Raw genomic sequence first — 27,942 nt, forward strand, 5'->3', positions numbered from 1 at the left:
AGCTATCACTAAAGAAGTATAAAAATTAAAAGACTATAATTTAAAGAACACTAACCTTCCTCTTCTGTTTTTGTGCAAAACTTGGCAGTGTATAAGGCTTATTTTTGGTTCTGCTCAGGGCACTCTCTTATTGGTGGTTGGGGGCTCATAATTTTTTTTTGGTGTGTGTGTGAGGTGGGGAGGCACAGCACATCTAGCAATGCCCAGGTATTACTCCTGAATCTGCACTCAGGAATTACTCCTGGTAGTGATTGGGACAACTGTATGGAATGCTGGGGGTTGAACAAGAGTAGACCACATGCAAGGCAAATGCCCTCCTACTATCACTCCAACACTAGAGGGATCATAATTTTTTTTAAAAGAAACCTTCTTTAGACCATCATTCTATCAATATATAGAATCTAACCAGAACCTCAGTAGTCCTATGAATGTTGCCCAATGAAGTCACTGCCTCCTTTGCTACAAAGAGTAATCCAGTATCCTGATTTTATTGGAAATTATTTCCTTGCTTTTCTTAAAATTATCCTTCAGGGGGCATTTCTTTTTTTAAAAAAAATAGGCCTTTTAATTTTCAAAGAATCATTAAGCTTAACCACTTTTATTCCACCACTATTTTATCCTGCATTTTCATTTATTGAAAAAACAATCTTTTATTGAATTTCCCATAAGATTTTAGTGTAGTTGAACATTATCCTTTTTTCTATAATATTTAAATTTGCAGTGGTATCTAGAGAATTAATTACATTTTTTATTTCAAGAACTGAGGATCTTTCAGCAACAAGCATATAAATTATACATATTCCCCCTCTTGCTATCTGTAGCACTTCCAAATGCTAAGATACACTGAATAGGAGTTATCAAACTGATGTTATTCCAACTTTGTAATATAGTCTTTGTTTGCTGAGTGCTTCTAAAAAGGAAAACTTTCCATTATTTATTTGGCCACTTAATGCACATATATAAATATTTTTTAAAAAGCAAAATTAATTAGGATCGAGTGGTGGCACAAGCAGTAAGTCATCTGCCTTGTCTGTGCTAGCCTAGGATGGACTGAGGTTAGATCCCCTAGCATCACACATGGTCCCCCAAGCCAGGAGTGATTTCTGAGCACATAGCCAGGAGTAACCCCTGAGTGTCACCGGTGTGGCCCCAAAACCAAATAATGATAATAATTAAATAAAAGCAATATAATAATAAATAAATAAAAGCAAGATAAATTAAACCTTTCATTTTCCTAATATTTCAGAATAAGGATTCCTGATCTTTAAAATCCTACAGAATTTTTTAATATTTGGGAGGGGGCACATTTGGCAGTATTCAATACTTTTCCATGACGGTTGGTCATGATTTCACCTGGCAGTGTTCAGGGGACCATATATGATACTGGGAATGAAAACAAGTAGACCGCATGCTCGCAAGCACATTACCTCTGTACTATGTCTTTGATCCTTTATTCTTAGAGCATTCTGAAATTATGAATTTGAACCTCTTTGACATGTTGCTTATATTATCCAGCTACTATCTTATTGGTGCTCAAATGACCCCATCTGTGGTGAATAGGAAAATCTTCATATTTTTCTCCAGTCATTTTGACTTGAACCTGATAGGCTTTAACTCTTTAAAGGCTCATCTTTTACATTTATTTCCTTCCCTAATCTCAAATCTGTTGTTTATCTAAAATTTTTTTCTCAGTTGTTTTAATAGAAACTTAGATTTTTTAGAAAAATAGGTATAGCATTGATGCTTATCCTTAAAGTTTTTGTTTTCAACGTTTTTCACTTTCTCCTTTTATTGTTGCACTTTACAGCTTCTTAGAGTACATATCATATATGTATATACATCTATACACATGTATCTTCTTTATTCTTTATTTATGTTTGTGCATATAAATACATACTGATCACTTTATTTTTTTTGTTTTTTTGTTTTGTTTTGGGGGGCCACACCGTTTGATGCTCAGGGGTTACTCCTGGTTATGCACTCAGAAATCACCCCAGGCTTAGGGGGACAATATGGGACGCCTGGGGATTAAACCGCAGTCCATCCTAGGCTAGCGCTTGCAAAGCAGATGCCTTACCTCTAGCACCACCTCTCCGGCCCTACTGGTCACTTTCTTATGACAATGTTTTCATTCACCCCCCTTGTCTTCCTAAAGAAAGACTCATGAACTTAATATTCTGACTCACAAAGTGAGCACCTTACCAGCTGAAAATAATAATTCCCTGTGGTCTTTATAACTTAAAATTAGTTTTTATAAATATAAAATCCTTGACTTACATGTTTCTTTTAAATTAGTTGCTTGATATTTTCCTCAATAGTGCTTAAAATTAACTTTTCTTTGCCTTATAAAATTTTTCTTCTAAAATTTATATTTTTGTGTATGTGCTCTTGAATGATCATTCATAGTATTTATTCTGTTTCTTGACCCTTCTTGTGCTTGCTTTCTTTTCTTTCTTGCTTGTTGGACTCCTGGACCAAGGTGACTTAATAGGCTACCCTATATCTTGCATGCAGGAGACTTAGATTTTATCCCCAGCATTGTAAGTATCCCTAAGCACCATCAGTAATCACTTCTAAGGACAACTGGGTGTGTCCCTACCCCTAAGCAAACCATTTTATATTTATACATGATATGTATTTTTATGCTCAAATTTCTGTCATGTCCTCATTTCCATAAAATAAATTTGCTTTTGTTTTTTCTTGTGTGATCTGCTGTGATTATTATTTTTTGTTTTCTTTATTTTTTGGTTCTTGGACCACCATTCAACTGTGTTCAAGGAGTACTCCTAACTTTACACTCACAGTTCACTTCTGGTAATGCTCAAGGAACTCTGTGGGATACTAGGGATCAAATTTTCATCAGCCAAAAACAAAGTAAGCACCGTACCCCAATATTATCTCTCCAGTCCCAGCTTCATTTTCTTTTTTATTTCTTCCGAACTTTGACATTATTTTTATTTTTTAATATTTCACTTTCTGGTTCTTAAAAAAAATCATTGCATTTAGGGTATAGCATAGAATTCTTAAATGGCTGCCAATGATTCTTATATGTATACTTGTATTCTCATCCAAAGTTGTTTCTTCTCCCCATACACTAATAGAACTGATTCTTGCAGTTGTCTTTTTTTAAATATCAGATTGTCACTTGTACAACTAGGTCATAAAAGATATTGATGTTCTTCTACTCTTTAGTAAGATCATTTAACTGGGCAATTCAATTCTAAGTTATGAGGACAAAGGTAATATGTTTTCCACCTGTTTTGTGAGCATACTTTTGGTATGCTTTTATTGAGAGTTCCTTTTGTGGCACCTCACCTCTTTAAAACATTTTATAAAATTTAACTCGTTCATGATGATTGTTATTGTGAAAGTTGTTGTATGAACTTTTAGAAGGAGACATATGATTTTGATTCCCTTCTAATTTTATAGCTGTAGAATTCTCTTAAATTGTTTTTTATTTTTATCATGTGTTCCAGAAGAATCACAACTGGGTTTTCAGAATTCCCTGGCTTTTTTTTTCTTCTCAACTTTTATATAGAAATTTTCTCCTCTTTTATTTCTCTTCTCAATTTGAATACTTTCCCCCAGATGTTTCTATTCATTGTAAAGTTTTATCTTCTAAGATGACTTCGGCCTGCTAGTTTTGAGCGTTAATGGGTCCCAGACTACTCCCATCTCTTTTACCATTTACTGTAAACTCTTTGTGCTCATCACTATGGAAGTGGGAAGAAAACTCTTTCTATTTCAGTTGCGATTCTTAAACTTGCTCACTGAGCTTTTGAGTCAATATTTAAAATTATTTTAATTGTAAGTTACTGGCTTATCAAATATGCCTCAACACTTCCTTACAATTTCTCCACAGATGCTGTTACCCAAACTCATGAGTGGTTTGTTCCCATTTTCTCATATGAACACTGTGGGCACTATGAATTCACAAAAGGTCTTCTCACACCTCTATTCATTCTTTACATAGCTCCTAGTACTTTACATAGCGCCCAGCTACCAAGCTTACTATCTAACAACATATAGATTAGCTTTATGTGTATGGCCATTTTATAAACTGATCATTTAGTACTTATTCTTCTGTGTTCATTTCTTTACTGACTATTATTTTTTCGCAATTATGTTTTTCTTTTCTTTTTATTGCTCTATAGTAGGAGTTCGTAAATTATGACCCACAAGTAAAACCTAGACTTTTATTTAAAATAAAGCTTTATTGGTATGTGGATAGCTCATGTTTATTTGTTTTTTTTCTTGAGTCAAAATAGCAGACATAAATGTGATAGTTCACATAATCTGAAAAAATGAACATATGTATACACACACAATCTGACCTTTCAACAAACAGTTTGTCAGTCCCCATTCCATTTAATTAAACTTTGAACTTTTATTTTACTACAGAGCTTCAGTAAAAAACAGTAAGAAAAGTTTTTTATTGCAGACCTATTGGAAATTTTTCTCATTTTCATTACTTATTATTTATTAATATGACTATAGACTTTTTGTTTGTTTGGGGGCCACACCCAGTGGCACTCAGGGGTTACTCCTGGCTATGTGCTCAACCATATAGGACTCCAGGGATCGAACCCATGTCCGTCCTGGGTCAGCCACGTGCAATGCAAACTCTCTACCATGGTGCTGTTACTCACTCTGACTCCTATAGGCTTTTTTTTTTAAGTCTGGGTATAAATGTCTATGTTGACAGATGTTTTTTCTTTTTTAATTTAAAGATGTGATTTAACCTTCTTTCTGCTTACAATAGGGCTTCTTAAACTTAAACTTCTTTTACTTTTTTTGCCTGAGGAATATTTAAACAGATCCTGCATATATTAAGTATGTAAAATTAGGATACAGTTAAATGTTTACCTGTTAAAAGTATTTTAAAGATCTTATTTTATAACACATAAATTTGTTGTACTTCCTCCCAAGATATCTGGCAATTTTTCCATTTTTATACTTTATTTAAAGAAAATATATCACATATTTGAAAGAGTTGACCATAATGCATTTGTTTCCAGTTAAGTAGAGCAAAGTTAAAGAAAATTAAAATAGAAAAAATAAAAAGAAAGAGAAGGAAGTTGAAAAAAAGAAAAGGTATAGTGTAGCAAGCATATTTATGAAAATTATTTTATCTCCAATGAAGTAATTGACACAATGGCAGAAGGTTTAGTAAGCTCTTGTTAGCGGTCCATTCTGTTAAATTGGTGTGTTTCTTTTTTTTTTTTTTTATAAAGAAGGTTGTTTATTTTTTTTTTCTATTTAAACACCTTGATTACATACAAGATTGTGTTTGGGTTTCAGTCATGTAAAGAACGCCACCCATCACCAGTGCAACATTCCCATCACCAATGTCCCAAGTCTCCCTCCTCCCCACCTGACCCCTGCCTGTAATCTAAACAGGCTCTCCATTTCCCTCATACATTCTCATTATTAGGAAAGTTCAAAATGTAGTTATTTCTCTAATTAAACTCATCACTCTTTGTGGTGAGCTTCCTGTGGTGAGCTGGAACTTCCAGCTCTTTTCTCTTTTGTGTCTGAAAATTATTATTGCAAGATCTATGGGTTTTAAGAAAAATAAATTGGTGTGTTTCTATAGGGATCAAACAAATGAAGTCCAGAAATTCAACACACTATTGCTGATACTGAAACTTTTTGTGTACTCAGCTGCTCTGCTGGCCTTCTGGAAGAAGGAAGGGGGTTTGTGCCCACACTTGCTCCAAAAAGCCCTGGTGATAACAGCCCCCAAACCATCATACTTGAAGTTTGATCAGATTGGTGTCTCCAAAGGGAATTATAGAGAGGTAATGAGGTGGAGTCATCAGAAAAAATGGTGATTCTGAGCAATGGAGGCAACAGGCCTGGTTTCAACAGGTCAGGGTCTTGGTTTGCCTTTTCCTTCCTAGATGATGAGCTTTCTGCTGCGTGAGCCTGTTTACCTATGATCTTTCACAGTTCTGTTTACATTTTGTTTGAGAAAAGAGTGAGTGTATAGATATAGAGCTGGCCGGGTTCAAATATGGTGCCTGTGTTTGTGGACGTAGCTATAACTGCCTGGCTTTGCAGGAGAAGGAAGATACCGGGGGAGGGTGCCAGCACTTGTTCCAGAAAGCCCTGTTGGATATCTGGTAATTTCTTTATTAATCAGTACTAATTCTAGGACCAATTTTAGAATTTATCTCCAAGTTACATGTCCTCAAGGAAATTTGTTTGAAAATGATCCTGTAATTATTTTCTGAGCATTTAAATTCTTATCTACTACTGTATTAGCCTATCTTCTTAATAAACTTTTATCTTTTTAATAGCATATGATTGAATGTCACATTTCTTCTGATTTTTCAGTCCTTTTTATATTCTATATTTTTATTTTTTGTTTGGGGGCCACACTTGATACTCCTTAGGGAAAGTTTTTCCTGGATCTGCATTCAGAAATCACTTCTGATAGGTTCAGGAAAACCAGGAATCAAACCTGGGTTGGCCACATGCATGGCAAGTGCCCTATTATTGCTCAAGCCCCTTTCAGTCCGTTTTATATTCATATATTTTCCTACAAACTGGCAAACCTACAGAATTTAACAACTCTTTTGTCATAAAACTTAAATGTAGTTAAGATTTTTTTCCAGTTTTTAGATTTACCAGGTGATTCATTTAAAATTTCTGCTGAGTGTTCTTTCCCCCCATATAAATACTTTACTTAAATCTAGTTTTATTTTTTTGTTTTGCTAGTGCCAGATTTTCAATTGTCTTCAGTTAAGAAACTGTTGCAGGTCTTTTAGTTTTAATACTATCCCCAGGGTTTTGTGCTGCTTATTTTTCAATTCCTCTTGTTCCCTGGATTTTGTCTCTTAGAGGCCATGGATTGTAGGAATATCTACTTTGCTTTATCAGTTTGAGGGATTAGCTTTACTCCATGCAACTACATAGTTATTGTTGAGAAACTGATTATGTGCCTAGACCCCATTAAAAAATACATTTTCTTTACCCTCTATAGTTATCAAAAGTCTTTGTGGCTGGGCCCAGAGAGATAGCACAGCGGTGTTTGCCTTACAAGCAGCTGATCCAGAACCAAAGGTGGTTGGTTCGAATCCCGGTGTCCCATATGGTCCCCTGTGCCTGCCAGGAGCTATTTCTGAGCAGACAGCCAGGAGTAACCTCTGAGCATCGCCGGGTGTGGCCCCCCCCCCAAAAAAAAGTCTTTGTGGGTTTCTCTGGGTTAAAACAATGACTTTGGTCCTGATACAATGCCTAGTTCTTAGCCTTTAGCACATACCCAAGATGTGCAAGAAAAGCAGATAATCTGTTCACCATTGAATTTTCTCTTCATTGTTTTAGTATCTATTATTTCTGCACCTCTCTAATGGCTTTAAAAATAAAATGAAAAAAAAAACAATTTTAGCTTCTCTTTTTATTTGTATCATATTGTCTGCCATGAATTACCGTACATAGGATAAAATGATTTTCTTATATTTAAAATTTTTTAATATATTTATGATTTTATAAGGGGATTAATGCTCTGTGTATTACCACATGTCACTAAATAAGCATATATTTTGTTACTTTTGACAAAAAGTAAAATGAAATGAGTGAAACCTTATGTGAAACTTTTTAAAAAATGCTGGTATTAAAAATGGTGTGATGATTATTCAGTAGTGATGGTTATTTCATGAAACATGGTAATTTTTATTGTTGTCATAACTAACCACAAGCTTACAGGTTTATGCTGATTATCATAAGTTAGATATAAAATATTTATATTTATTTAAAACTGGGTCTCACTGGGCTGCAGTCAGCAGGTCTATTTCCGTTAAAAGGTTCCAGAAGAGAATTCTCTTTCCTGCCTTTTCTAGTTCTGACAGTCACCCACATTTCTTGTTCCTTAATTAGCAACACTATCAGCATTGCATCTCTTGACCTTTATTCTGTCTCATATATCTGTGTATCTGATTACAGCTATGAAAAAATTTTTTACTTCTAAGGATTTATTTGACTAGATTGATCTACCCTAATTATCAAGGGAATGCCAGCATTCATTGAACTGAAAATATTTCTTATTGCATTATAAGATAGCTTATCAATTGATTCTGGAATTAAGACTTGGACATCTTTTTTTGTTTGTTTTGTTTTGGGGCCACACCCGGCTGCGCTCAGGGGTTGCTTCTGGCTCTGTGTTCAGAAATCACTCTTGGCTTGGGAGACCATATGGGATGCCAAGGATTGAACCTGCATCTGTCCTGGGTCAGCAGCATACTAGGCAAATGCCCTACCACTGTGCTACAACTCCAGCCCCAAGACTTGGACTTCTTTAAACATTGATACTGACATGTACCACACTGGTGGCTCACACTTGGGTATGGCTAGATTAATACAAATTATAGCACAAGCATCAACGTGTTAAGGATCATTATTTTGATTACCACATTCTACTGTTAACATATTTTTACTATTCCCTTCTCTAGAAATGTTTTTGGGGGGAGAGCCACATCCAGCAATGCTCAGCTAAGTACTGGCCTTGCACTCAAAAATCACTCCTGGCAGTGCTCAGAAGGCCCATATAGGATGCCAGGTCTTGAATCCAGGTCTGCACATGCAAGACAAATGCCCTTCCACAGTACTATATCTGTCGCCTCTGGCTCTTTTTAAGATTGTTTTCTTTGTCTTTTATTTTTAGCAGTATAATATCATGATTTTATATTTATCCTTTGGGCATTTGAAGTAGTTCTCAAAAAGCACATATTAGATTTTCTCCTTATGTACCATATGCGCCTTTAATATCTTTTATTTTCATTCCTTGATACCCCGGTGGATCTTTTGTAATCTGAATATTTCCAATCTGTGATTTGCATGTTTGTCCTTAAGTAAAGTTCTTAAATTTCTTACATGAAAATTAGCCTATATTTCCTTTCCTCTTACTTAATGCTTTCTCTAATCTATATATAAAAAATTCGACTAAACATGGGTATGAAAATATTCTACTTTAAAAGTTTTTTTTATCATATTGCCTTTTACATTAGAGCCACAGTGCATATGGATTCGATTTTTTACTTACAATGTGAGATTTTGATGACTTAATTTTTCCCATATGATTTTGAGCCAGAATTTTTCTTCAAATAATCATTTCTTAAACTCTGTTATTACACAGAGATAGTTCTGGATTCTGTCCTATTCTGTTGGGAATGTAAATATGTTTTCTGAATTTGCTTCTTTTTCACTGTTTTATCAATGTAATAATGTTATACTTTCTCAATCACTTCAGAATTATAAAACTGTGTAGTAGGTATAAATTAGCTTTGTTAATTATATATTATTATTGTTATTTTTAGTTCTTTGAGTTTGCAGCTTCATTCCAGAATCATCATGCCAGTTAAAAAAAAAAAGGCTTGCATTTTTATTAGGATTATTCTGAATCTGTTTTGTTTAGGAGACAATTGCCAATAATTGTCTTTCAATTGATGAAAATAATGTCGTGGCTAATTTAGATTTTTAATTGATGCCAATTAAGTTTTATGGTTTTTTACATTAGAAATCTGTCTTGTCATTCAGTATTTTATTCCCATATTTTTGTGCTTTTATGCAATTATAAATTGTATCTGTCAAAGTTTAACTTCTGTTCATTATTGATATAATAAAACACTGGATTTATGTATGGCTATTTGTTTTATATTCATTGTTTATTCATGTTAATTGTTGGAGTTTTGAATGCCCTGTTTAATTATAATCTGAAAATTATTGAAATTTTCTGAGCATTGTTCTTTAGTCTTTATTCCTTTTATTTTTCTTGATTTATTATATGTCTTTTAATTCTTTTTCTTGCCTTATTACTCTATATAGGGAATTCTAAAATGACCAAATGAAAGTGGTATTTGAGGACATACTGTGAACCCCCAATCAAGTCTAAGTTTTTAAGAAGTAGGGAGTTGGGGCCGGAGAGATAGCATGGAGGTAAGGCATTTGCCTTTCATGCAGGAGGTCATCGGTTCGAATCCCGGCGCCCCATATGGTCCCCCGTGCCTGCCAGGAGCAATTTCTGAGCCTGGAGCCAGGAATAACCCCTGAGCACTGCCAGGTGTGACCCAAAAACCACAAAAAAAAAAAAAAAGAAGTAGGGAGTTGATTTAAAGGGCTAGAGTACTTTTTTTGCCCATGGAAGTCTTAAGTTTGACCTCAACTATGAAACTCTAAAACTGCATGGTCTTTTGAACACTATCTGATAAAGTACTGATAGCTGCCAGACAAAGTTATGCCTTTAGTGACCTCCAAGCACATCTTGGACATCTCCAGCATTGCTGCTCTCCAGAAACACCACATTACCAAGCCCAAATACCACACACAGCCTGGTCAATCACTGCTGGTAATAATCCTGAAAATTGTTTGGGAACATCAACACTTTTTCTTTAAATGTTTTTATTATGAATAATATTTATACTTATTGAGGGGATCATTCTTTTCTTTATTTTAATATGGTGAATCATTTAATTGATGTGTTAAACCATGTTATAATTAGAATAAAATGCTTGGTAATAATTATCACTCATTTTATATTGCATAGCACTCTTACAGAACTATTATGAAATATGCAAAATGTAATCATAAAAATAAAAGCTACAGCTATCTGAAGTAATTTTATTTTATGAGATTCTGTGGTTTATACTATCAATACTGGGTTCTCATGCACATAATTGTTACTTTGCTATATAACTTTAAGTCCTACATCTGAAAGCGATCATTATCTCTTTCCTTTGACTTACTTCTTTCAGCCTGATATCTTCTAGTTCTGTGCATATTACTGAGAATTTCATGATTTTGTTCTTTCTTAAAGCTGCATACTATTCCATTGTGTATCTGTCTAACCCACAACTTTGAAGAAATTTTAGTGTATAAAAATGCAGGTATATTTTGGAAAGAGATCAAGATTTAGATAAGAGGGAAATACAGAATGGGATTTGTTTAGAGTAAGCAAAACTCCAAATGAAATCTTAAAATCTATGTCTTAGTGTGCCATCACTAAATCATGTGACATATCACTGTGTTTTTTTATACCATTTTCCATATGATAAATGGAATATCCAGGGTTCCTTTTCCTCCCAGGGTTTTCCCCCACATTCTTACCTATACTTGTTGTAGTCAAGGTTTTTTTACGTAACCCTTTTTTATCAATATGGCGTGATATCTCATTGTTTTTTTGATTTGCATTTCCTTAATAATCTGATGTAGAAAACCTTTTTCATCTTAAAGTTGTATGATTTTTAAAATATCAACACTTAGTCAGATATATTATGTACAAATGATTTTTTCCAATTGCTAGATTGACTTTTTTATAGTTAATTTTGTGTTGTAAAGGGTTTTTAATTTGTAATGGTCACATTTGTTTATTGCTTTTGTTTCATTGCCAATAATGTTGAATTTATTTATATTGTTCGTATTTTGTTTTGGAGCTGTACCTGGCAATATTCAGGAGTTATTCCTGGCTCTGTGCTTAAGGACAACTCCTGGAAAGCTTGGGGCCATATGAGATGTGTGGAATAAAACTGGCGTGAGCTGCATACAAGTCAAGTGCTCTACCAACATTACTCTCTCTCCAGTCCAATAATGTGTTCAAATACATTGCTGATATTGAGTTAGTGGGGGTATTTTACATATTGTTTCTTCTACCTTTAATAATTTTGAATCTAGTATACATATTTTGAGTAAATTTTATGTATGCTATAAAAAGTTGCCTATTTGGGGCCAGAGAGAGAACACAGCAGTAGGGCCTTTGCCTTACTCTCAGTGGATCCAAGAGGGACAGTAGTTCGAATCTCGGCATTCCATATGGCCCCCTTAGCTTGTCAGTAGCAACTTCTGAGCACAGAGCCAGGAGTAACCCCTTAACTCCGCTGGGTGTGACCCCCCAAAAAGTTGCCTAGTTTTCTTTTTTTGCATATGGTAGTCTGGTTTTTAACAACATACACGTCCACAAATGGGTTGAGATGAACAGAAACTTCCATAACGAAGACTGACAGATGACCAACAAGCATATGAAAAGGTGTTCATTATCACACTTCTTTAGGGAAATACATATCAAAACAACAGAGAAATATCTCATGCCTGTGAAAATAGCACATATACAAAACTATGAAAATAGCCACTATTGATGGATTATAGTGAGAAAGAAAACCTCATCTGCTATTGAAGGGAATGTTTCATAGGTTCAACCTCTATAGAAAACAATAGGAATGGAATTGACATTAAACCCATTGATACTTCATTGATATCTAGCCCAAAACACAAAATAATTATTTAAAAGAATAATTACACCTATATTCATCACTTTGCTTAATCCAGTAGCCAAGATATGGAAATAACCCAAATACCCAACTATAGAAGAATGGATCAAAAAGTTCTAGTATATATGCATTATGGAATGCTATGCAATTTTAAGACAGAAAATCATACAATTCTCAGCAACACAAATGGAATTAGAGGATATTATGCGGAGTAAAGTCAACATGAAAGGGCTAGGGTATAGAATTATTCTCTCATGTTTGACTAACACAACAAAATAGAAACTAAAGTCCAAAGGCAACATTAAAGAACTGATTGTGTGTGTGTTTGTGTGTGTGTGTATGTGTGTGTGTGTGTGTGTGTGTGTGTGTGTGTGTGTGTGTGTGTGTGTAATTGAGTCAGTGGAAATGGAGAAGTTTGAGGAGAAAGGGCATTGGGGTATTTGGGGGACAAGGTGGATAGCACTAGTGATCAGTGTAGGAATTATATGCATGAATAACCATTGTTATAATATATATATATAACCATTGTATTGTAAACCATATAATCTCAATCAAAAAATGTTAACAAAAATAAAATGTTGGAAAGGTTTCCCTTTCTCTGTTGTATCATTACTTGTCATGAATTAGGTACCTATCTATGTATGTGAATTTTCTCTGGATTCTCTATTTCATTGGTTTGTGTGCCTGTTTTTTGTGCAAAATTCTTTTTAAAATTGTTATTAGTTGTTTAATTTAAAGTCTGGGAGCATGATGCTTCCACTTTTCATTTCTTTGAGAATTTGGCTATTTGAAAACAGTCTTATGCTTTTATGCAAATGTTAAAATTGTTGTATTTCAAAATATAATAGTTTGATAGGAATTACATTGAATCTGTTGATTGCTTGAGGTAAGAGCATTTAATAACATTGTTTTCAATCCATAAACATGGAATGGCTTTTCATTTCTTTATGGCATCTCTTTATTTTAACCATGTACCATAGTTTTTAGTGTTTACATTTCATCTCCTTTATTAATGTCTTGAACGAAATTGTATATGAAATTATTTTTAGATTTTTCTTTTCTCTAAGTCACTGTATGTTTGTGAACAATTGTAAATACTTTTCTTTGGGGGAAATTGTTGGGCCACATTGGTTAATAGTGATTCTAACCAGGGTTAGCCACATGTCAGACAAGCCCCTTAATTCCTGTACTATATCTCTGTCACCCTATTTTTCCATTTCTTCTCTGCTGTTCAGTTTACTTGCATATAGATGATAGTAATCATCTCATTTCCTTTTTTGAAGTTTATACAGTATAAATATTGACTCTTTAATTTCATTTTGTTTGTCAGTGTTTACTCTTTGTTCCTAATGAGTCTAATGTGGGATTTATTTATTTTATTGATCTTTTCAAAGAGTCGGTTCTTGGTTCATTTGTATTTTATGTACTGTGTTTTTATTTTATCTATGCTTGCTCTAATTTTGATATTTTTTTGTTTCCTACTGCTGACATTAGTTCTGTGTGTGTGACATTCTTTTAAAACGAATTTTCAATTGTAGTAATGGTGGTATACAAGACTATAGATCTAGGGAGAGTTTCATGCCTCTTCAAAATATATATTGCCACACCAGACCACCAAAAACAATACCAATATGGTCCTTTTCTAATTCCTTCTTTCACAAGACTTTTCTTGTGAGTCTATATTCTTACAAAATTACCCTCCATTGGTGGGTCATAATAATAAAGTTATTAATCATTTATTTTTTTTCAGGATGAGAGAGACCTAGATAAAGAAGATGAACTGGAACTGAAAAGGGGCCTTTTATATAGAGACTGTGCCTATGACAGTGACCCGGAATATAGGTATAAGCTTCAACAGTGCTGTGTATAGAGAGATCTTATAGTTGATATCAAAATTAACCTGCTTTTAAAAATCTGGGTTTGTATTATTATATATAACAATATATAAGTATATATAACATGTATATTTATGTATATTTATACATATGAAGTATTATATATACTTCAATATATTTATAAAAAAGAATGAACTTGATAGTGGTGCTTTTAATCCTGCTTTTTATAGTGTATTTTATATGTCATAGTGTATTTGCTTTACAAATCTATATATTTAGTGCTTATTTTAGGATATATTTATTATTTAGACCTTTGTTAACAAAAAAAGAGAAATTGTAGAATTTTTGCTTGGAATTTTTTTTACTAGAAAATTCCATGAATATTTTTAAAAGTTCTGTCATTTCTAATAAAATGTATTAAAAAGTAAACAAAATTTTGAATTAATATATTAAAGGTTCTTTGAGTCTTTTGATGTGAGCTCAAAGATTACAATATGTTTTTCACCTCCCTGAGTTTTCTGGAAAAAAAAAAAAACTTAAAAAAAAGTTTTGTTGGTTTTGGGAGCTTTGAACTCAAATCTCGCAGCAAACTCAGTTCAACATCTTGTAAACATGTAAGGATTTCTCTTTTTTATCTCTTATACAGAGTATAAGTATGAACTCCTTTCCCTAAGTTACTCCCTCTTAGAGATCCTCTCTCATAAAAGCAAGACATTAGTGTGATATTTCCATATGCTTGAAGAAATGTCCAAGCAGGAAGAAAAAAAAGGAAGATCCAAGAAAGACCATACCTTGAAGAAATTTTTTCTTTTATTAGTCCTAAAGTGCTATTCCCTCCATACTTATTTTACGGATTAGCATTTCAATTTTGATTTCCTGGTCCATATAATCCTAATTTGGATAAGAAGAGTGATTTTCAAGTTTTTGTATGTATAAAAACATCCAGGATGCATTAATTAATTAATTGTTTAATTTGGCAGGGAGAATTAGGAACTATTTCCAGCAGTATTGAAAGGCTGGACCTGGGGCCTGGCGAGATAGCACAGTGGTGTTTGCTTTGCAAGCAGCCCATCCAGGACCTAAGGTGGTTGGTTCGAATCCCGGTGTCCCATATGGTTCCCCATGCCTGCCAGGAGCTATTTCTGAGCAGACAGCCAGGAGTAACCCCTGAGCACTGCCAGGTGTGGCTCAAAAACAAAAACAAAAAAAGGCTGGACCTGACTCGTGCTAGAGGCTCACTCATTACATTGCTCAGGGACTACCCGGGACTTGGGATTTGCAAGTCAAACACCTTACCTGCATTATCTTTGCCTAAGGATTTCTACAATGGAGTCTATTTCCTTATTTATGAAAATCTATATTTTTAGCAACAATCATGGATGATTTTCATGCAAGTGCATAAGGACTACATTTTGAAAGCACTGGTTTCTAAACTTTGCCATAAACTTCTAAATATTGTTTTTTTCCCAGTTCACCAAAAATGTTTTTTTAATCTCATAGGGTTAGTTTGATACTTTTCAACTAGAGTTTACCAGAGTATGAAAAATTCTGTTTACACATTTTGAGATCTTTTATGACATCTCTTTTAGTATTTGAATCACTAAAAGAGAGTGGCCAGTTCTTCTAAAGCTCTTAGAAGAATATCTTTGACTTAGCTTCAGAAGCTACTAAAACTATTACTTATTTTTTAAAAAAATATGGAACGCTTCACAAATTTGCATGTCATCCTTGTACAGGGGCCATGCTAATCTTCTCTGTATCGTTTCAATTTTAGTATATGTGCCAATCTTAGTATATGTGCTGCTGAAGCGAGCACTAAAACCATTATTTTTTTTCCTCAAATCACAATATGCATTTTTATGATATAATTTGATATGTATGATATGCTGGGTTAAGGAGTTACTCCTATTTTGCTTCTCCTCTCCAAGGTGAGACAGCCCACTCTCAAAATAATCACCCATTTGCTTGTCTTGAGAGCATGATCAACAGAAATCAAGCGAACACTAGAGCACTTAGCATCTTGGTTTAATTTAACCTTTGAAGACACATATCAACATAGGAGTTAAGAGGAAGTCTTCATGGTCATCATTGTAACTTCTCCTGTTAGAGTTCGAGCACATAACCCAACCAACACTGAGAGTTAAGGACCACCTCTGATAATGTAAAATGCAAAAGGGAATTTATTCCAGCTAGCTGGGGCCAGTCTTATGAAAGGGAAAAGGCCCTGCATGAAACTAGCAAGCTATTTATATAGCGTTAGCAGGCTAAGCATTTTATTGATTAATACAAACAGTTTAACTTTCACAGTATACATGATTTATTCTTACTCCTTCCTCTCCCCATCCAACTCCTGCCTCTCCCCACTTTCCTTATCTGGTCTGATACCATTTGGGCCAAAAACCAGAACAGCCTTTATGACAAGGAGGCCTCGAACACTCCATGATACAAATTAACATTTCATTTTCTCAGAATTTGGCCCAGGAATGCCAGGGGAGCAGTATCTGAGAAGGGAGGAGGGAGGGGTGAGCAAGCTTTCAAGCTGCCACAGGCTCCAGGGGTCCAACACTTCCTCAAAATCAACAACAAAATTGACAAAACAGTAATGCAAGAACTCTGAGCTAAAGTATTTAGCTCGCTGAAAAATACTTATCAAGGAAAACTACAGAGCTACAATAAGAGCAATAGGAATCTTTTATTTCTCCACCCCAACACCTAGCTTCATGATACTATCAAGTAGGGCAGTAATACTGAAAGAAAAATGGTTCTCATTCCAGAGAGGACTAGAGAGCAGAGCAGGTTAAATTTTATATGCAGGGAGGCTAATGCAAGCAATAATCTCACTTGCAAACAGTAAGGGAAAACCCAAGGGCTTGCTAGTTGTTGGAGTAGATAACAGAGATTTAGGGACAAGTGAACCAAAGTTGACCTTGACGAAATTGTACTTATTACTGGTAATGTAAAAATCCATGTGTATGCATAAGACTGTAGTTAGATAAACTCAGCCATTTTCGACAGAATAGTATGGAAATTGCAAAGAAATAAGAAAATGTGACCTATTTACATGAAAAAAGTTGTACTGAAACTGTCTCTAATGAGATCCAAATGTTGGATTTAGCAACTGTTTTCCAAGAACTAAAAAATAATATATTAAGAATTAATGGAAAGTATAGTGACAGCAACTTATCAAATTTATAAACAAATAGATAGAAATGTTTTTCTCATCAAAAAAATATGTTCAGGGACCCAAAGATGATGTATAGTAATAGTGCACTTGCCTTGCAGTTAGGCTGGATTGAATCCCGGTGCTTCATAAATGAACAAAATAGTTCAGCTATCAGTACTTGATCTTACAATCCAGATCTACATCACAGCTCTCAAGCATAAAGGCAAAGAGATGGTTTTTTTTGCAAGGAGAGAAGGTTGGGTAATTAGAATGCTTATATATCTTCCAGCCATCACCTACTCATACTATCTGGTCATGTCTTCCATCACCTTTGAGAGTAAAATTCATTTGGAAGACTCTAATGACTGAAACTTTATTTTGAGTGTTTTGGAATTTGAGGACACTTTGGGGAAAACAATATATAAACTTCTTTTCCTCTTTCATATTTTATACATCTAGTTTTAGACATTTGCTGTTGCAGCTTTTTCAATTCTGAGAAAAAGAGTGCCTGTGACAATCTTTCCTTCTTTTATTGCCTTTTACAAATATTTAAAAGTGCTTGAGTTTTCAGTTTAAAATCTTCAACTCAGGAACATAAAGATAGTATACGAGTTAGCATTTATGTTTTGCATGTAGCTGGCTGATTCCGGTTTGATTTCTGGCACTGCATATGGTTTCTAACACTGCCAGGAGTGACCTCTGAATACCACTGAATGTGGCCCCAAGATTCTAAATAAAATAAAGTTCTCCACTTTGTTGTTTACTTCTGCCATCTCTATGCTGTTTGAACGTTAGTCCCAGTTACAACCAGACATGCTATGATGCTTTTGTAAATGGGAATTGACTACTAATACAGGACAGTAAGAATAAAAAGAAAATAAAATTTATATTTAGAGTATGGTTTTCCCTCCTATGATTATTACTCAAAAGTTTTATTCAGATTGCTCTTACAGAAATAATAGTGCAATAAAACACTTCTCTGCTCATTTACATATACTTTAAAACTGCTAGTAGTAGAAATATGCTTAATATGACTACTTGAATTTTTTTACAGAATATCAAACAGTAAATCTTGACTGAAAGGCTATCTGTAGTTTTAATCTTTTCTGGAATGTCAACTTATTTATTTGATAATGTATTAATTCCTAGTAACAAATGGACAGAAAAAATATAAATCTGACATAAACCTAAAAGTTCTTGAATAACTAAATGTTGATTTTCAGGTGAGAAAATGTTGCTTAAGTTAAGTTTTAATTCATTGGATCTTGTATTATTTGAAGTATTTTGATAATTTGCGGTAAATATTTAAGATTTGGTTTTTCTGGTCTTTTACATTTTTTGTCTAGAAGATATATTAGTATTCAGAAATATGTGGGTTGCTACTGACTTGTATTTTTAATGTATTGTAAACTTTGTAGTTTTTTGGTATCAGAAAGAATGTTATATCATCTTTTAAAAATGACCTTAGAATAGCAAAAAAAAATGACCTTAGAATTATGGCTAGACTACTTAATATTGAAGCTTCTATCACAACATGCCCAACATTTAACCTCTTAATTAATTTAACCTCTTAATTAATCTCTTGAAAAAATGATAAATATATATAAAAATGTATCTATGACCAGCAATTCTCAGAGTAACTTGTTGTTAAGTAGATCATTATAAAGTAATACATTAAATATAACTTTCAGGAAGGGGTTATTATTGGCATTCACGTATATAAATAGGCAGTTAGAGTCTTTATTATTATGGGAAGGAATTTAGTTCTTATGTAAAAATGATTATATTGATTATTTAGATCACATGTTTAAAATACAGAATATGCATTACCACTTCCAACTTTGGTTCTTTGGTACAAAAGGCTAATTTTTTTCATTCTCGGGATCTTCCAGGTGTTTTTCAGAATTAATAGTCTTTAGATAGTGTCTCCATATTACCTTTTTTTACCATTTATATCACTTTATATTTTGTCTGAGGACTGTAAAAATCTGGGTCATTCACTACTTGAAGGTAGGATGTGTTTGTCTTCATTTAATAGGAAGGTTATAAATAGAAAACTGCAAGGTATCAGATGAGTTTGCCTTTCCCTAAGCAAAATATTCGTCATGGTCATGCTAAATTGCCTAAGATCATTCTGCATACATGCTAGGCTTTTAAAAAGGTTTTATTTATAGCATATTAACATTTAGAAGACCCTCTGGTGGAGAAGTATGATGTTGAATATCGTATACATGAAACTATCATTAACAGTTCTATACCTCACTGACTAAATTTTTAATAGCATAAGTCAATAGAAGACTCCCTATTTAAGTAAGAGAATTTGTTTTAAAATATCATGTAATATAAAAAAAGAGCTCTTATCTACTAGAGATAGGAACTCATAGTTGTTTACAATACAGGGATATCTCCTACCTTGAAAATATGTCATGTGGAATCAACTTAGACCTCAGATGACTAGATACCATCTGTCCAGCCTTGAACCCTGGATCCCAGTTACAGAAACAATGGCACAGTTCTTCACAACAGCTGCAGGAAACAAACCCCATCTGGGATAACCTTAATACTGCTGGAACACCAACGAGTGCCAGCTCTAATACGATATCCTGACAACGAGGAAAATGGGAACAACTTGACCTAAGAGTAGGTTATCTTACCTTACCAGCTAACGATAAGACTTGTCACCCGTTGGTAGGTCCAAAAACCAAGATCTCGATTTACAGATGACTGGCTGCTAGAACCATGACCAGACTGTATATATCTTGGGACCAATAAAAAAGCCCTAGTATAGGGTTTGAACTACGACCTGCACAACAACCATGATCCCCAGTTCCAAAGGTCTGGCAGAGACAACTGTAACGGAATGGGGCTTCTGGAAACACAAGGAAAGACATTATCCTAGGTGCCATCCCAGGTTTAGTGCCAAGACCAAGACCACCAACCACAGAAGATGGACTAAAATGACACTGAGGGAACAGAACTTCTAGAACCACAAAGACTGACTTCATCATAAATCCCACCCCTGGAACTGTGCAGATACTAAGATCGATAGATACAGAGGTCTGATTGTATCACCCAGGACAAAGCAGAAGTCTTCCAAACACCACAAAAGCACCACCAGGAGAGTAAATGATCCTGAACAGAGTTTATAGTTGATCCCATGACAATATACTCCAAGGGCGGAGAAACCCCATATCTCTTAGGCCATGTGAATCCCTTTTCGAATGACCCCAATATTTACTGTGCCCAGGCAGGAGGGGAAAAAAAAGCAAAAAGCACAAAACATTGTTTATTTTTTATATATTATTTTTTTATCTTCATGTACTATTATTATTATTTTTATTTACCTATCTATTTTTGGTCGATTTCTTTGTTTTGGTGTGGTTATTGAAGTTGTTGCCCCCACTTATACTTAACTTTTTTTCTCTTTTCTTTCTTTATGTGCTCTGCCATGTTACTTATCTCAAGACCATGGCGGGTTTTTGTTTGTTTGTTTGTTTTTGTTTTGTTTTTGTGGTGCTTATCATTATTGTTGGAGTCCTCAATGGATATTTGACACTTCTTTTTGTAGTGGTGGAGTATTTCACCTTTTTCTCCTTCATCTCTCAAACCGATGACGAGAGCCTCTAGAAGAATTCCGCTTATTTTCGGCGTATTAGACTTTTACCCCAGTTTATTACTTTTCTCTTCTTCAAACAAAACCACATAACTTAAACTATCTAGTCCTGCCTCCCAGTTAGAGGGGGAAATAAGGGAGGCATCAGGACCAAACAGGAGCAAGACTACTAAGTAATAGGCTAGGTACAGAGGGGACCACATATTCTAGCAGCCCTGGGGGTGAGGGAAGAGGATATGGGAGGTAGGAGAAAAACGGAGGAGTAGGGAGGACAAATTGGTGATGGAAATCCCCCCTGATTTTATGTAAATATGTACCTAAAATATTATTGTCAACAATATGTAAGCCACTATGATCAAAATAAAAATTATATTAAAAATATCATGTAAAACTAATAAACTATAATATTTACTTTGAAAATATAACAGCTTTGTAGGTATATATTTGCTTGTAATACTTTGGACAGTTGTAGGAATTTACTTAAGCCTATTGTAAGAAGGCTTTCAAGTGTCACCTTCTAAACTTACAAAATCCAGTGATATGATAAAAAAAAATCTTAGTTGACTCAGTCTGTTCACTCACCATTATACATGGAGCCAGTGTCTGAAAGTAAATGCTGTTTGTAGAGTTTCTGACTTTCAGTTCACTCCTCTTGTATGTTGGCATGAGTTCACTTTAGGACTTTCAAATTGAATCAGTCCCTAGGTTCTCTCCAGAGAACCAGGGTACTGTTTATTAATTGGTAAAATTTTTTGATCATGGGTAGAAATAAATTTTCTGCCAAGTTTTGTATACCCCATATAACAAGTTATCTTTCTGAGATCTGATTTGCGGTATTTGTCAGCAATTTCAATTTCCATTGACTTTTGTAGTAAAACTAGCCTGGGAATCATACAGTTCACAAAAGGTCTTATTAATGTAGCCATCAAGATGCAATAAATTTGATAATTATGGAAAGCAGGAGACAGATATGTATTTTGTGAATATGTATTTTGTGAAATATTTAATGCTCTGCTTGCAATAAAATGAAATGGACAGAAAAGAGAAAGAGAGAGGAGAGAGGAGAGAGGAGAGAGAGAGAGAGAGAGAGAGAGAGAGAGAGAGAGAGAGAGAGAGAGAGAGAGAAACAACACATTTGACTCCTAAAGTAGTATGTAGGAACAGAGGTAAATATGGGCTATAGACCCAAGTACATGGAAAAATGTTTCTATTAATATATACAAAAAATTGATTTCTCTACCTTTTCACTGAAAAGTAACTTTCTTGTGTCAGTAGGAATTAGGTTTGCTGAGAAATTGAATAGAAGAAAATTTGCTCAATTGGCTAAACTATTTTGGGGGCAGATCTACTGAAGAAAATATGATTTTTTTTTTGGTTTTTGGGTCACACCTGGCAGCGCTCAGGGGTTACTTCTGGCTCTATGCTCAGAAATCGCTCCTGGCAGCCTCGGGGGACCATATGGGATGCCAGGATTTGAACCACCATCCTTCTGCATGCAGGGCAAACACCTTACCTCCATGCTATCTCTCCGGCCCCCCAAAAATATGATTGTTTTATCCAAGCAGTAGCATTGTAACTTTATAAGGCCCTGTGAGTTTTAAAGACTATAATGATTTTATTAAAAATAATTTTAATCCCCACTGAAATTGGATAGCCAAAATATAAATTAACATAGGTATGTTTTTAAACACCGTTGTTATTGCAGCAACGGTATTACTTTCCACTTCTCAGCAAGAAAAAAGTGATACCTAATGTAAAATAGTTGGACAGGATCTTGTCAATTAGAAAATTCTAGTTTAGACTTAAAGAAACTATTGTCGGGGCCGGCGAGATAGCATGGAGGTAAGGGCATTTGCCTTCCATGCAGAAGGACGGTGATTTGAATCTCGGCATCCCATATGGTCCCCTGTTCCTGCTAGGGGTGATTTCTGAGTGTAGAGCCAGGAGTAACCCCTGAGCGCTGCCGGGTGTGACCCAAAAACCAAAAAAAAAAAAAAAAAAAAAAAAGAAAAGAAAAGAAAGAAAGAAAGAAACTATTGTCATTGTACATAGAAGTAATTTTTTTCACAATGTATCATATCACTACTTTTTCTTTATATTGAAACCACTGTAATTTACAAAGTCTTTCATAGTTGAGTTTCATACCACATGGAAACAGGTCAATCCTATGACCTATGTCAACTGCCCTCCACCAGTGTTCCCCGGAGTGCATCCCATATCACCACCCCTCCTTCATTCCAGCCTGCCAGTATAACAGGCCCATTTCAAGTCTTAATGGTCAAACTTTGGTCTTTTGATTCTATTGTTGCCTTTGGTTTGGATATTTTTTTAATAAACCCTTTAAGCATCATGATTATAAGCATGATTGTAGTTTGGTTTCAGTCATAAACAGAATACCCCTCTTCACCACTGCAACATTCCCACCACCAATAACCCCACCACTTCCTCCCCACCCTCACCTGTGTTCTAGACAGGCTTTCTACTTCTCTCACTCATTTAGAGTGTTATGATAGTTGTTAGTGTAATAATTTCCCTAACTGTCCTTTTTGTTTTGTTTTGTTTTGTTTTGGTTTGGTTTTTTGGGGCCACACCCGGCAGTGCTCAGGGGTTACTCCTGGCTGTCTGCTCAGAAAGAGCTCCTGGCAGGCACAGGGGACCATATGGGACACCGAGATTCGAACCAACCACCTTAGGTCCTGGATCGGCTGCTTGCAAGGCAAATGCCGCTGTGCTATCTCCCCGGGCCCCTAACTGTCCTTTTTTAACATCACCATTGCACCTGAGATCACTTGGCTTCTGACCCCTATCCTTTCATTCTTGTTTTCTTCCGCCTCCCACTCAATTTCTTTCCTTCTCCTTGCTATATACTCTGCAACCAAGAATGCTCTCGACAGCTCTCATTTAAACCATCACATTTCTTCATGTATTTATTCTAAATACTACTTCTAATTGATAATATTTTATTTATCTTATGGCTTAAGAAGTAAAATTTTTATAGTTATTGAAAATTATATTGATTATAACTGAAAAAATAAGGTTATGCATCCTAAACAATACTAAAAATATTAAAATGAGTAATGCCTGTGACCTTAACATGTAGTTTAAGATATAATAACCCACACTAATAAAGCTGTGTTATACTCCTAAAAATCCCATCTCTTTCCACAAATGTAGCTACAATTGATTTTTGTTAATCCTTCTCTTGTTTTCTTAGTTTTACCATTTAAGCATTTTATTAAGTAATACGTTAGTTAGTACTTATTGTCTCAAATATTATATAAATTTAATTGCAACTTTTGTTTGAAATTTGAACTTTTTAGTGTTATGTTGAAATCTGTAGCTATTGACAAGTATTTTTCAACCAGGGAAATGGCCATATGGTAAACGACTTTGTGGGCCCTCAGTATATTTCAAGGGATCACAGATTAAAAAGATCATGTCAATGAGAGAATACAGCATGAGACTAAGAGGTCTACTGGTAGAATATGAGGCCACAGGAGGGAAACAAGTCTTGAAAACCAATAGAAAAATGTTGAGAAACATGTTAGAAGCCAATAATTTTTCCCATCCATTTGCTCTACTGCTGTATACATATATTACAGTTTAATTTCTTCTGATATAGAAAGTTATTTAGGTCATTTCTTGTACTTGGTTCTTACAAAGACTATTATAATTATATGCATTTACACATGCCTCCTGGTATTCCTATACAAGAATTTTACAAGGAAACGAGGAATAAAACAACTGTATTGAAGTTGCATATTCAACCTTACTAAAACTTGCCAAACTATTTTTCAGAAAGTGAGTGTCTAAGTTTCTCATTTCTTTGCCTCCTAGCATTAGATCAAGCTCTAATAATGAGAATATGTCCACTACATGCCTCCTTTCTGCAAGGTCTCTTTTATTGTATTCAGGTAGTATATTCACTACAGGCCAAATAGTTGTACAGTGTTAAATTTATACAACTAGAATCAAGAATTCTCACTAGAAGCACAATCAAGAATAAGGAAATGTTTGTGTAAAGAGAAAATATATAAAGTACTTAAATAGTAATTTATAGAAATAAAAATGTAAATAAGTATATAAGTAAAATTGTGGTGTTTAATAACCACAGTTATATAAAACACAGTTATATCATACAAACCTTGTATTTTAAACATGCATGACATATCTATAACAAATATTTCACATATTGAAGTAGGGAAATTAGTTATAAAATTTAAATAGAAGTTAGCCTTTGAAAATCTTATTAGCATCTTATTTGTAGGAAACATGTTAAACATGGATTTTAATGTTTTGAATGATAAAAATTTTAATTTTGTTAAACTCTTAAGAGGTTTTAGAAATTTTTCTTTTTCTCTGATTGATCTATTTTATAACTTCTTACCAGTTCTCTCTTCCTCACAAATCTCAGAATCAGAGTGGATCCATTTTTACTACAAGCACAAACTCCTCTGCTTTGTTTTCCATTCTGCCAAAGTGATTTGTATTTAATTGCTCCTCAAAGATAATAGCCTAGCATAATAGAAAAGAATCTTAGCACTAGATACCATTCTATTACTTACTGGGTAGTCTTAGGCAAATCGCACTTTCCAGAGTTGTAACATGCATTGGTAAATACATATAGCACTTGGTAGTTCAGTACCTTGTATTTGTTCAATTCTATGTGTATATATATATGTTTCAAGTACTGTGTATATACTTTTTTCTGTATTTTATTTTTAAACAATAGAAATATAATTAAGGAAGCAGAGACTCAGTAATATTGTTGAAAGGTCCTTTTGCTTTAAAAATAATTGAGCTGGAATTTAGTTTCAAGCCTGACTTTAGATGTGTCTCTCTCTCTTTCTCTCTCTCTCTCTCTCTCTCTCTCTCTCTCTCTCTCTCTCTCTCACACACACACACACACACACACACACACACACACACACACACGAGCACCATATCACACCATCTGTGCTCTGCCTATTTCCATGCTGTTTCTTTCCTGTTCTTTGAAGTTTTAAACTCCTTGTCATATAGCTAGAGCAATAATAGTACAGCAGATTGCCTTGCATGCAGCTGACCCAGGTTTGAGCCCCACTACCACATATGCTTCCCTATGCTCATCTAGGAATGATCCCTGAGCACAGAACCAGGAATAAGCCCAGAGCACCTCTTGATATAGCCTAAAAACAAAATTTAAAAAAAATGAAGTCTTAGCCATGAAGAATGATTATTTTACTATTTTGTGATTATTTCATGCAAGTATCTATCATATTTACCCAGAGTATCACCAGCTCATAAAATACCCAGTAAATAATTTATTTGTGTACTACTACCTCTGATTAAGCTTCACCAGTATTTTTAATCTTTTGTATTCTTTTATTTTCTTAATAGCTCATATCAGCGGCCACCTGGCACTCATTTGGATGATGGTGAAGGTGAATATTGGTCCAACAGGGCAGCCTCTTACAAAGGAAAAATCCACCGTCCCCTCTTTGAAAACAGCATGGACAGGATATACAGAAACTTATACAAAAAGGCCTGTAGTTCTGTTTCTCACACACAGGAAAGCCTTTGAAATCAACCTCACAAGCTGTTTATGTGTCTCTGTCAACCTCTCAATGAAAGCGTTTGATGTGATCAGTATTTGTATTCCTTTTTTTCTTAAGCATTCTGAATATAGAGTTGAAACTTAAACTCATTACTTCAAATGGTAAATTATTGTAGATAATTTGGAGCTTTTTTCAGTCACAGAAGAGAATGTTGTTTTAAACGTCCAAGTCCTGCAACTTCTATTTACTGAGAGGATTTTCTGTCACACGAGTTTCACAGCCATCTCCACACCTAAAGGTTTTCCCTAGAGCATGTTTCTCTGCTTTCATTACCTTATAATTCTGTTTTGATCAACTCGGCTGCATAATATTTAATTAATATGATTTCATATTTTAGGTAATGAACAAAAGACACTACAGAACTAGGTATTTCAAGAGGTTTCACCAAGTTTCAACTAGTAGTTTTCTTTTTCAGAAAAGGTTATCTAAATTGTTAAGCATATTAGAAATATATATATCTTTAAATGTATATTTATTCACTCCTTCCTCTTTAGAAGTACTACTTATATTACCTAAAACACATAAAAGTTAGTTAGAAATAACAGTTTCCATGGATGACTCAAATGTGAATAGCTGTTTCTAAAATATATTTTGGAATAATTTTCTATTAATATATTTTACTTATAGTTTCTTATATTTTGGTATAATCAGAAAAAAAACAAAATGATCTTTGCATGCAAAGACTCAAAGAATGTGAGATTTATATTGTACTTTTCTTGAATTTTTGAATATATTGTATTTTTTAGAAATGGTCATAGGTGTCACATATCCCAAGTAAGTAGCATCTTCACTCATTTGGAGAGGCCAGAGAGATAATATATATATAGCAGGTAGGACAAAATGCCTTACATGTAAACATCCCAGATTTGATTACTCTCAGCCCCATATGGTCTCCTTGCCTAAGGAGTGATCCTTGAGCACAGAGCCAGGAGTAAGACTTAATCACAGGGGTGTTGCACTAAAATCAAAAAAAAAATAAATAGATAAATTAATAAATATAAAATGACACTTGGAGCCAGCAAAGTAATATTGTAGAACTTTTTTGTCTTAGGCACTAGAAAGTCATTGGCTAATGTAATTAATTCCTGTTTCACACTACCATTTGAAGTTGCATTATAATGACAGTTATGCTTGTAATATATGACAAAAATCAATGATTTCATTTTTACTGGGGAGCGAACAGGAAAGAAAAGTGGGAAATGAGTGAACTTGACTTTCAATCTTGAAAATTTGATTAATAAAGGAATTGAAATTAGTGTATAATTTTTGCTTTTATTTTTATTAGGAGAAATATATAATAACTGGTTATCTAATCCTAGGGCTTTTATGCATTATTGAAATGGTTTAGTAAGACAATATATGATATGTCAAGAGAGCCTGTCAGTGACTGGGACAGCAGTCCTTGGCTTTATTCCCAGATTATCCTTTTTTTCTAGTTGAGTCTCTAAGTCTCTGGATGTTTGATTCCTCAGAA

At 34.3% G+C, this 27,942-nt stretch overlaps 1 non-coding gene across 1 annotated transcript; it reads right to left on the reverse strand.

Annotated features, from left to right (window-relative positions):
* Nucleotides 1-15,786: 15,786 nt before the first annotated feature.
* Nucleotides 15,787-15,890, reverse strand: LOC126013055 (U6 spliceosomal RNA). Its single transcript, XR_007497391.1, has one exon. It is a non-coding gene; the product is annotated as a U6 spliceosomal RNA (small nuclear RNA).
* Nucleotides 15,891-27,942: the final 12,052 nt, after the last annotated feature.

The sequence above is a fragment of the Suncus etruscus genome, chromosome 6 (genome assembly GCF_024139225.1).
Source record: "Suncus etruscus isolate mSunEtr1 chromosome 6, mSunEtr1.pri.cur, whole genome shotgun sequence".
Taxonomy (NCBI): domain Eukaryota; kingdom Metazoa; phylum Chordata; class Mammalia; order Eulipotyphla; family Soricidae; genus Suncus; species Suncus etruscus.